This window comes from Gadus morhua, chromosome 13 (genome assembly GCF_902167405.1).
Source record: "Gadus morhua chromosome 13, gadMor3.0, whole genome shotgun sequence".
In the NCBI taxonomy this organism is placed as follows: Eukaryota; Metazoa; Chordata; class Actinopteri; order Gadiformes; family Gadidae; genus Gadus; species Gadus morhua.
In genome coordinates this window covers 18684960-18695232 of record NC_044060.1, presented here as the reverse complement: position 1 = coordinate 18695232, position 10273 = coordinate 18684960, and the positions used below count along the sequence as shown (strand labels likewise).

At 42.9% G+C, this 10273-nt stretch overlaps 1 pseudogene across 1 annotated transcript; it reads right to left on the bottom strand.

Annotated features, from left to right (window-relative positions):
• Window positions 1-1124: 1124 nt before the first annotated feature.
• On the bottom strand, window positions 1125-8693 carry LOC115556864 (inter-alpha-trypsin inhibitor heavy chain H3-like; annotated as a pseudogene). The gene is made up of 22 exons (XR_003979132.1): window positions 8520-8693; window positions 8149-8178; window positions 8011-8034; window positions 7709-7866; window positions 7264-7368; window positions 6953-7115; window positions 6689-6799; window positions 6467-6595; window positions 6250-6366; window positions 5894-6062; window positions 5682-5802; window positions 5338-5524; window positions 3886-4069; window positions 3647-3812; window positions 3364-3524; window positions 3215-3241; window positions 3028-3102; window positions 2735-2848; window positions 2382-2583; window positions 2068-2241; window positions 1554-1664; window positions 1125-1434 (listed from the first exon to the last, which is right to left on the bottom strand). The product of XR_003979132.1 is annotated as an inter-alpha-trypsin inhibitor heavy chain H3-like (transcript).
• Window positions 8694-10273: the final 1580 nt, after the last annotated feature.

Here is a 10273-nt window from a genome sequence, read left to right as displayed (position 1 = left end):
ACAAATTAAATATGTTGTTTAGTCGAATTGATGTGGTGAGAAGAAAGAAATGTAGCTTAAATGATGTATTTGCGATTGTATGTGTGTGTGTGTGTGTGTGTGTGTGTGTGTGTGTGTGTGTGTGTGTGTGTGTGTGTGTGTGTGTGTGTGTGTGTGTGTGTGTGTGTGCATCCCGACAGGCCGGGGAGAAGCAGGACAGCATGGAGACGGTCTAGCTTATTAACAGGAGGAGCCGGTCCTCTTCTCCTCCATCACTAATGTCAATGATTCCTACATCAAGCTGGATGGCAACAACGGGTCAAAAAAGGATAGCTTTCTTTGATGAGGTGACATTGTTGTATATTTTTCTTCACGGCCATTTCTTGATGTGATGTCAATGTTAATGTGATGGACTTTTCAAGCTCACTGATAAGGGCTGCATCTGACGATTATTTTCACAGTGGATACATCAAAATTTGATTATTATTCAGTCTACAAAATGTAAGTTTTCCAGGGACCAGGTGCTTGCTTTATCTGACAGGTGTTAGGGTTCGATAGCTGCTGGAACCAAGAGCAGAACACAGAGACAGGACTTGAGTGGAGTTATGAAAAGGTTTATTTGGAGCAGACCAGAGTGGGGACAGGAGGAAAAAAAGGTTGGATACGAGATTTCAAACGGAAAAATATCGACTAGTAAGTGGAGAAAACTGGAGCCAGGTACGAATATCTACCACTGAGGGTCGAAGTACAATCTGGCGATGACTGCAGGGAAACCAGGTGTAATTTGAACGACGAGCGAAGCAGGCCAGGTGGTGAAAAGTTCAGGGTGGCAGGCAGAGCACAGAGACAGACAGGGGTTGTGGCAACACACAGCACAACAGATGTGGCTATGACAACAAGCAGCCAGAAAAACTCGAGCAAGAAATGATTCCTTTATAATGATCCATTCATATTTGAATTGAAATGCAAATTAAAAAGCACATTTGTAAAACAAATATTCGATAAACTACCTAAATGATTTATTTATGATAAAAATGTGTCAGTCGGCCAATCGATTCCTTAACTACTCTATTTAGAGCTTGAAAATAAAAACTGACAGGGTCTGTCTGGTCATTCACAAAACTCCAAAGATCTCTACGGTGCTCTATTGTAGTACTGTGATCAATCAAGGGTTTCTTTATTAATTTGATAGCATTGGAACTTCATTAAGAGTCTCATGCTTATTACACTTGCATATTATTAATACGACACTGGAAAAGGTGTGGTGAAAGAGCTACACTGTGCCGCAGTATTGATGAGCTTGTCTGCTACTTGTCCAAACTGTCTTAAAGAGGCCTGACACGATTGTAATCTTCAGCACTGCCATCAATGAGCCTGTCCCATTACTGTGGATGAACCAGCATGGGACATTTTTTCCTCTCTTCAAAATCCTTCCTGAAGTCCCGTTGCCAACCTCTGGAGACCAAGAGACAGGTCACAAGGTGGTTTTAAAAGACAGAAATCATTTTTTCTCTCAAAATTTCTGATCTAGATGTTCACTGTTCTGTGAAACACATGTAAGGTAGCAGGTGTACCTGGTCACATTGAGCTGATGTCCTTTGACATACATGGTGGCGTCTGGTTTCTCAGGAACCTCTCCTGGACGTAGATCTCCAACTTCAACTCAATCCCATGGTAGAACTGACCTGGAGAATTTACCACCATTGAAAAGATTCTTATATTGATTCCCTTAAAATCAGCTTTTATCTGACTTTAGTTTTAATTTCAATGTTATTATCGCCCTCTGACTTTGTGACATCACAAGTGGGAGGGTCTACCTAGATGTATGCTGGATAGATCAGTTTACCAGCCTACCCATTGGACTGAAGCAACTGGTAGGCTCACTATCCATCATAAATAGTGCCAAACTAGATCCCTTTAAGGAAATCTCAATAAGGAGAAAGCTTTCTGTTATTCTTCACTTACAATAAAAACAGTTTACATCTTTTTTTGTTCTACCAGTTCTTAGTTTCATTAGTAAATTACTATCAATAAACACCACCTGTCTGGGACACTATTTCCTGCTATTGATTCCCTGTTGTTCATTACCTAGCAGACCATGGACGGATGGAGAGAGAAGGTGGCTGTCCAGAGTGTAGAATCCCAGGTAGTCCTGGTGGTAGGGTGTGCATCTTCCACACTTTGTGGAGCAGGATCACAAACTTTACAGAATCTCTTAAAGTCACCTTGACGCTCCGGTCCTTGGTCAAAAGCAGATCCACACTGGGGTTAGGAGAGAAAGTGGAGATGGAGTGGATGGTGGAATCAGAATGACTTGGTAGGAAGACAAAGTAAAAAAGCAAAGAGCGGAAGTCAAGGCGCAACATTGTCATAAACATCCGTTGGTTTCTAGGTGTTTCTACCTGGGTCCTTTTAGGGAAGCTTGATCTGACCACAGCAGCTTGACCTTTTGTCCATCCTGGGACAGAGTGATGTACTCAGTGGTCACCTCCAGCCTCACCCCCAGGGAGTGATGGACAACACCAAGGCGGCCAAAGTAGGTGTTGACTTTACCATCAGGGGCAACCATCTTATCTCCAATGGTCTGACCATTGACCAAAAGTCCTGAAGAAGCAACATGGAATTCAATTATCTATTTCATGGAGAATACTGATAAGATAATAGATTTCTTTTAGTAATCATTAAAATGGCCAAGAGGTTGAAATCCCATTTTATGAACAACACAAGTGTGCCGTGTGGACTGAAGCAGGCTCACCTATGGAGGGGTCTTTGACCAGGTTAAAGATGGTTCCAGGTGAGTCATTGATGTTGAAGCACAGAGCGTCCTCTCTCTCTGGCAGTTCGATCATGAAATGAGGATCTCCATCCACTGAACAAAAAGTATAATGACAAGGTGGAAGCAACAATAGTACGCAAAGGAAGATATACATATATGGACTTGGTTTGGTCAAATAAAGTCATTCTGGAGAATTACCTGTCCCACTACATTTCAAGCTAAAACCACATGCAATGATCAATAGCCATATTTTATGAATATGGAATACGTACCAAAGTATGTAGGATGAGGAGCAAGATTGGATCCAATGAAGCCTGATTGAGGGGCTGAGTGCAGATAACTTACACCTATACCGCATGACCAACAACAAATACACAGTGAGAAGCAATGGATCTCCAAGGCCTGCACTCTCAGAGCTGCTATAGGGCAATTCAAATACAAACCCGGTACAAATCATACCCTGTTTGTCAGCCTGCTGCCGTTGTTCTGTGGAAATAAGCGGGAATAATTCAACAGAGATACATGTAGGACCTAGATAACGACACAACGTCAGTATGTTGGTGTACAACTCAGTTGAGTCCTCCTTCCTGCCTCTCCAGCTGTCCTACCCTCAGTCAGCTTGTCTGCTATGAGGGGCCCGCTGGGACCATCCTCGGTCTCTGGCTTGGTGACCACCATGGAGGTGAGGGGCGTGACAAAGCTGTACTTCAGGGACATCTCCAGGGCTTTGGCCGTGGCGTTGCTCTTCTTCTCTGCTGGCCCACTCTTACTAGTTAATGGAAACAACACAAATAATTCAGACAGTCTTGCACCTAGGTTTAGAATGTAGACCCAGAGCAATGTGGTTTTGGAAATCCATTCCAACCATAACTGGCTTCCATCTGCTCAAACCTGGTCTCCAGTAGTTGTTGGATGGTGAGGTAGGCCCACAGGCGCTCAGTGAAGTCCCCAAAGATGTAATCCTTCTCTGGGTAGATCACGTCCCAGTCGGTGACACTAGCCTCGCCCTGCACCTGGAAGTCCTGCTCGAACTACGTGGAGCAGAAAGCCAAAAGAGCTCAAACCAAACTGAACTGTGCACCTCTTATGCCCTAAGATACCAACTGTATCACCTGTCCTTCACCCACCACCATTGGCAAACACTTCCACCAGGAAGTTGTCCATGTCGTTTTCAGACAGCCGCCCGGCCACCACGATCTCTGAGCCATTGAACAGCTGACTGAAGTGATGAGGGGTTAAGGAATCCACCGCGTTGTCAGGGTAACGCAGGTCCACTGCTGACAACAGCGGGCTAGCCACCTCATCGTAGAAACCCTGCAACACATTCATACACATATCCAGCGGTCACATACGTGGAAACGGGCTGTGTGAAATGATTGTCCGTACTGAGAGAGTAGAAAGACGTTATTGACCCAGAAATACGCTACCTCATTAGTTAAACAAAGACACCTCTAGGCATCATAGCTGTTGTTAGGCCGGGGGCATCCTCCTAGGCTAAAGCCCTGATGGTTTTATGATTAGCCCAGGATCTCAATTGGGATATTTTTTTATTTTTATTCTGTTTAATACCATTTACCATTAACGTCACCTGTTCTGTTGCAATAACCAACAAGTATGTCGTTGTCAAATTCCAGGTTTGTTTATTTAGTTTAAAAAGTTTCATGTTAACACAGCGTAAATGTTCGTCTTACCAGCGTCTCGTCTAGACTTTGTGTTAGGGAATTTGTGCCGCGTCAACGGCGTTTAAATTGACGTCCGGGTAAATCGGAAGTGTCCCCGAGTTTTTGTAGTCATGTTTTTTGCAGTTTTTGTATATTTTGGCTACGCCATAATCTAGCAATAGTACACGGTTTACCGTGCTTATGTTCTAGCTTATAGAGGGGAGAATTGTAGCTGTTTAAAAGCTGTATAGGTAATTGAACTTGTAACACCCCTGTCTCACGTGCATATTGGTATGCGCCAGTTAGTAGGGGAGGGAGAGGCCCATATAGGCTGACGCTCGTCAGTGGTTCGGGAGAGCTGATGGTGGAAGGACGTATGTCTGATTATTGCTCTCAAAGTGACTTGTTTAAAGGTCCAGTATGCTGAAGTTCGAATTGATATTTCTGTGACTCTCAAGCCCATTCAGTTTGTTTAGTGAAAATTATTATCTTTTTGTTTTATTTTATTGCCTTATGGGCCTTTAAATTGGGAAAATAAAAGATCCCATATTTTTTCATGCTTCTCGTCGGCTCCTGAGTGATTTCCACCTAGTCCAAGACGCTCCAACACATCTACCCATGACAGTAGAATGTCAATACATGTTTTTTTTTAGATATATTATGATTTATTCTGCTTAAACTCAATATTTCTAAAAATATACTTAAATTTATTCAATCACAATTCAAAATTATCTGGAAAGTAAACAAGTGTTTGACGCACACATTGAGTGTACTTTGAATAAGGTGCCAGAGTGCACAATTACAAAGACTACAAAATAAAGGCATTAACGTCCAGAGACCCCCCGACCCCCCTCCAGAGGTCCGGGCAAAGCCCTGAATGTCCTCAAATCCTAACAACGCCCCTGATTAGCGTTACCTCACCTGCAGCTGAAGGGTAGCGTCGGAGGCTTCGTAGATCCTGCGGGCCACGCCATTGTTCTGTTTGGCCATCACGTCCAGGAAGGAGTAATCCACATCATCCCCAAAGCCCAGGCAGAACAGGGTCATATTACCACCGATGGCTTTGCACACGTTCTGCTGGATCCTTTGAAGGTTGCTTTCACCTACACAATCACAAAGACATTAAAGAAGACAGCTCAATCATGACCCAATGTGATGGGACAGGATGTAAGTATACCCATGAAGAGAGACCACATATGAGACATATGACATCAAATCTCAATCATCACAAATGTATTTTGATATCTCTGTACACCCACCCGTATTTGGGCATTCCATCGGTTAGTAAAATGATCATGTCCACACTTCTCTCTGGGAGCTTCTTGTTCCTTCTGTCATCTTGCAGCATGTGGATGGCCTTAATTACGGCATCATTGATGTTAGTGGCTGAAACATGAGTACATTCACATTAATCTTTGGTAGGGTTAGTTGTTTGGTAGGATAAGTTTGATATCTAGCCAAGTAGAAGCTAACCTACCTCCCCTAGGAGATATTTGCCGGACAAATTTAATGGCTTCATCCACGTTTTCCTCTGTTGCTTTTGTAAGGGATTCTTTCCAGGGTTCAATTCTGTCATCAAATAAGATGATACCGAAGTAGTCCTCTGGATGGACGTCTGAGAGAATTGATTCCATTGCCAAGCGGGACTTTGGAGGCAAGAATACAAGAAGGCTGGTAGTTAGTATGTGAATGCAATAAAATGTATGTTATTTTTTCTACATCACTGTCCATGCCACACACGCACGCACGCACGCACGCACGCACACACGCACGCACACACGCACACACACACACATACACACACAAACACAAACACAAACACAGTCACTGTACCTGGACCATCCTAGTGCCTGACATTGACCAACTCCTGTCAATGACAAACATCACATTTTTTCGGATACGGGGAAGATCCGGAGGAGCAAAGAAATGCACAAAGTATCCGTTCACGATCTGGAGGTAGCAATATAAAAGTGGAATTGATCAGTTTAAACGGATCTATGTTGCTCCACTAAAGTCAGCATTGTGTTTCATATATTTGTTGACAGCAGACCTGAATGTCTCCTAGGCTTGACGCTCGTTTCACGTCATACTTGATGATGAAATCCCCATTGATCAGAGACCCATCACACTCTGGACACTTCCTCTGCTGATCCAGCGTGGGCGAGAAGGAGATGTGTGCCTGAAAGAGGGATGTATGGGCTTCAGCTTCAAATGACCACAAAATGTAGTCTGCCATGTAATTCACTTCCTGCTGATAGATATCAAACTGAACCTTGTTGTCTGTGACCGTTTTCTCCACCAGGGGGAGAAGTTCATTGGAAAGGAAGGTTGCATGGGCATCCACAAAGGCAATGCCCTGGGGCTCATAGATATCAGCCACAATCTGCACACACACACGCGCACACACACACACACACACACACACACACACACACACACACACACACACACACACACACACACACAAATATATTTTGTGTAAATATGTACATTTACTGAGCCCACAAAATTTAGGGGATTGTGAACTTGGATTCACCTGAAAGTTCTGGACCAGCTGTTTAGGGTTTATTCGGGTCAGGATCTCATACTTGCCAAATTTCCTCTGAAGAAGCTCCTCATAGGTCAGGATGAAGGTCACATTGCTCTTGGCTGCAATGTTGACAGACACAGAGAACTTCTCCATTTTCCTTCCAGAAGCTCTGTAACATCATGCCAATTAGCCCAAATGAGTGATATCAAACAGTTAAATCACTTTAGTTTCCACATGAAACAGGAAAAGATGTGAATAGTTTCTTTAAACACAAAGTGACATGATTCGAGGTAAATGCCTGTTCAATCTCCACCTACTTGACCAGTCCAGCTGTCCGTCCACTTGAAACAGCCTTCTCATACTGTTTCTTGGCTTGCTCCTTTTCATTCACAACCCCAACATAGATCTGACCCTCAATCTCCCTGTGAACAGAAGGGGCAGTTGAAACGTAAAAAAAGGATTTAGAAAATGCTTTTATTGCTGTTACAATGTGTCGATGGAAGCGTATCTTTTACTTGAGCCTCTTCCAAACAAAGGAATCCAGCAAGAGTTGTGTTGTAAGTGTTGCACATTGGATCCAAAGAATGTGCAATAAGAAGCTTTATATATTGATGAATTGAACAGTTTGCCAACAACCGACTGAATGTTGAAACAGGTGTAATGTCTATTGACTGGCCGGTTTAAAGAAGATCTCATGTGCTTTTTGTTAGGAGGCGAAAAGCTTTCACTGTTTTGAAGGGTGAGGTCCGGTGGAAGACTCACATGCTGAAGTTGGTGATGAAGGCCGTCTTGGGCAGGTCCACCTCGAAGAATATTTCCTGGGATGAGTTGGCTTTGTTCAAAGCAGTGGAGGTCATGACTGTGTGAGCGAACCGAGAAGCCACCGTACAGTGTAGCTTGACACTGAGCACCTCCACCATCTGAACAGAGTGGGCAACAAAATACATACATTGGTAACAAATGAGACTCCTAGACACTTGAAATGCAAACATAACAAAACACAACAAAAAGTGGATCTCTAATCGTCATGAATATCAAAATGTATCCCAGAAGTCTTCCCTTACCTTTGCATCGTCTACACTTCTTTTCTGTAACAGAAAAGAAAAGGTTTATATTTTTAGCCTGCAGGTCCAGGCTTCTGGGTGATCTGAAACAATCACGGCACGTAGAAAAAAAGGAAAAATGGAGATAGCTGAAAATACCTGAATGGACCTGATGGCACCTTCTGTCTCCTGAAATGTAGTCAAATGATCAACATATTATTCTATGTTGACGTAAGATACCAAGAGAATAAATATCAAAAAGGGAAAGGTGACCCAGAATGGCCTTTGGAGAAGCATGTCCTCATACAAATCAGGAATGAAACGACGCAGAATAACTACAACTAAACTACATGCAGGTAGCAGAACAACAAAAGAAACATTACTTAACTAAACAGGTAGCAGAAGAGTAAATTACAGTAAAAAAACCAATGAACCAACGAAGCAGGGCAAACGGAGCTTTGGACATTGATGTCATTTTCAAATGGACACATAATATAATAATATGAAAAAGACAATATGAGTAAGTTTACCTTCGTCGTAGCATCGTAGCGAGAGACCAGCAGGGCTCCCTGGACCGGCCAAAGTGTCCCGAGGTACAGAAGGCCCAACAGCAGCAGCAGAACACCACCCCGCACCTCAGACATGACTGAATGTCCTCCTAACACTGACTCAGTCCAATGTGTAGACAGGACCCTGCCTAGTAGGAGCAACAAACACACTTTTGTGCCTTGTTCCAAAAAGTGTGGACCAACCCCCTGGCCCAAAAAGTAGAGCAGCATGCAACTTTGGGTTGGATTTGAGTTCATGGCATCCATCTCATGCTTTAACATGTTTATTTGTTTGTTTTTGTAATAATCAGTGGCATACCCTTAATAACCAGTAGCGTAATTACTAGCAGCCCTCAAAAGCCAGAAGAATGCAGAAGAATGAATAACAATATTTTATATTAGTAGTGGGTACTCAGAGGAGAAACTAAATTATCTCAAAGAGACTTCAGAAAAGTGAAGACTTTTGACATTTTTGTCATTTTCATTCATTCAGCACTTTCGTATTTTGGAAAATTTGTTATTTAGCTTAGACACACAGCCTTTGTCTGACGGAAACAGTTCAAAATAAAGGACTACAGAGTAATAGACGTTTACGGTTAAACAAATGAAACAGATACATTTTCAACAGATGTACACAATAAACACCTAGCTGCACACACTAGTTCACAGTATTCACATTTTTTATTATTAGTCCTTTATTTTTTTTATTGCCTTTTATTCAGCAGCTGTTGCTCTGCTAATATAACCTCATAATACCCAGTATTTGACCCTATGAATCCCCTGCTGAAGTCCCAATATTTGATTTTAAGTCCAAAAGTCAATGAACTTGTTTGCTAGCTGAGAAATTAACCTAGTCATCTCTACTGGAGTGATATGCCCTTGCGCCAGACCTGGTAGTGAGAGACGAGGGAGTGGGGTTGTAGGGAAGTCCCCTTGAAGTCCGGTCCAAATCTCTGCAGGCTCAGACGAGTAACGGGCAGTTGAGAGGAAATGGAAGAGCTCAGACTGTCCGGATGATCTCTGTCACTACCATCACCTCCTCTCAGACTTCAACTCCATTTTGTCACAAATCGACCTCGACCAAATTAACTCCTCTGCCTCTGCCACCGTACTCCCTCCACCTATCCATGCCTCTGTTTTTACTCACTTTATTCCTCCAAAGAATAGTTACGTCTAACAACGCCGCCACCTTCCTATTTGACCGGATCCCCTCGTCTCTCCTCTAGGCCGTCTCCATGCGACATCCTGCCATTCCTCACCGCCCTCATCAACTCCTCCCTCACTTCAGGCCTTAGTCCAGCGTCCTTCAAGACTGCTAGAATCAAGCGTACTGGGACCCCTTTGGTATTCCCAGCATGCTAGATCCTTGGGCTCTGTAATCACGTGGTTTCTCCTATCACTGCTAGGCTGATGACTGTATTAGATATCAGGTATTTGACAAGGATTTATTCATAGATCATCATTCCTAATTTATGACCATATATTGTGGACACGTGAAAGTAAACATGTATCGTATAAATTTGTATTTACATTGACAGCGATAAACAAATTATTTTGGCTCAGATAGAAACAGATTCTGTACAACTATAGTAAACAAATTAAATATGTTGTTTAGTCTAATTGATGTGGTGAGAAGAAAGAAATGTAGCTTAAATGATGTATTTGCGATTGTATGTGTGTGTGTGTGTGTGTGTGTGTGTGTGTGTGTGTGTGTGTGTGTGTGTGTGTGTGTGTGT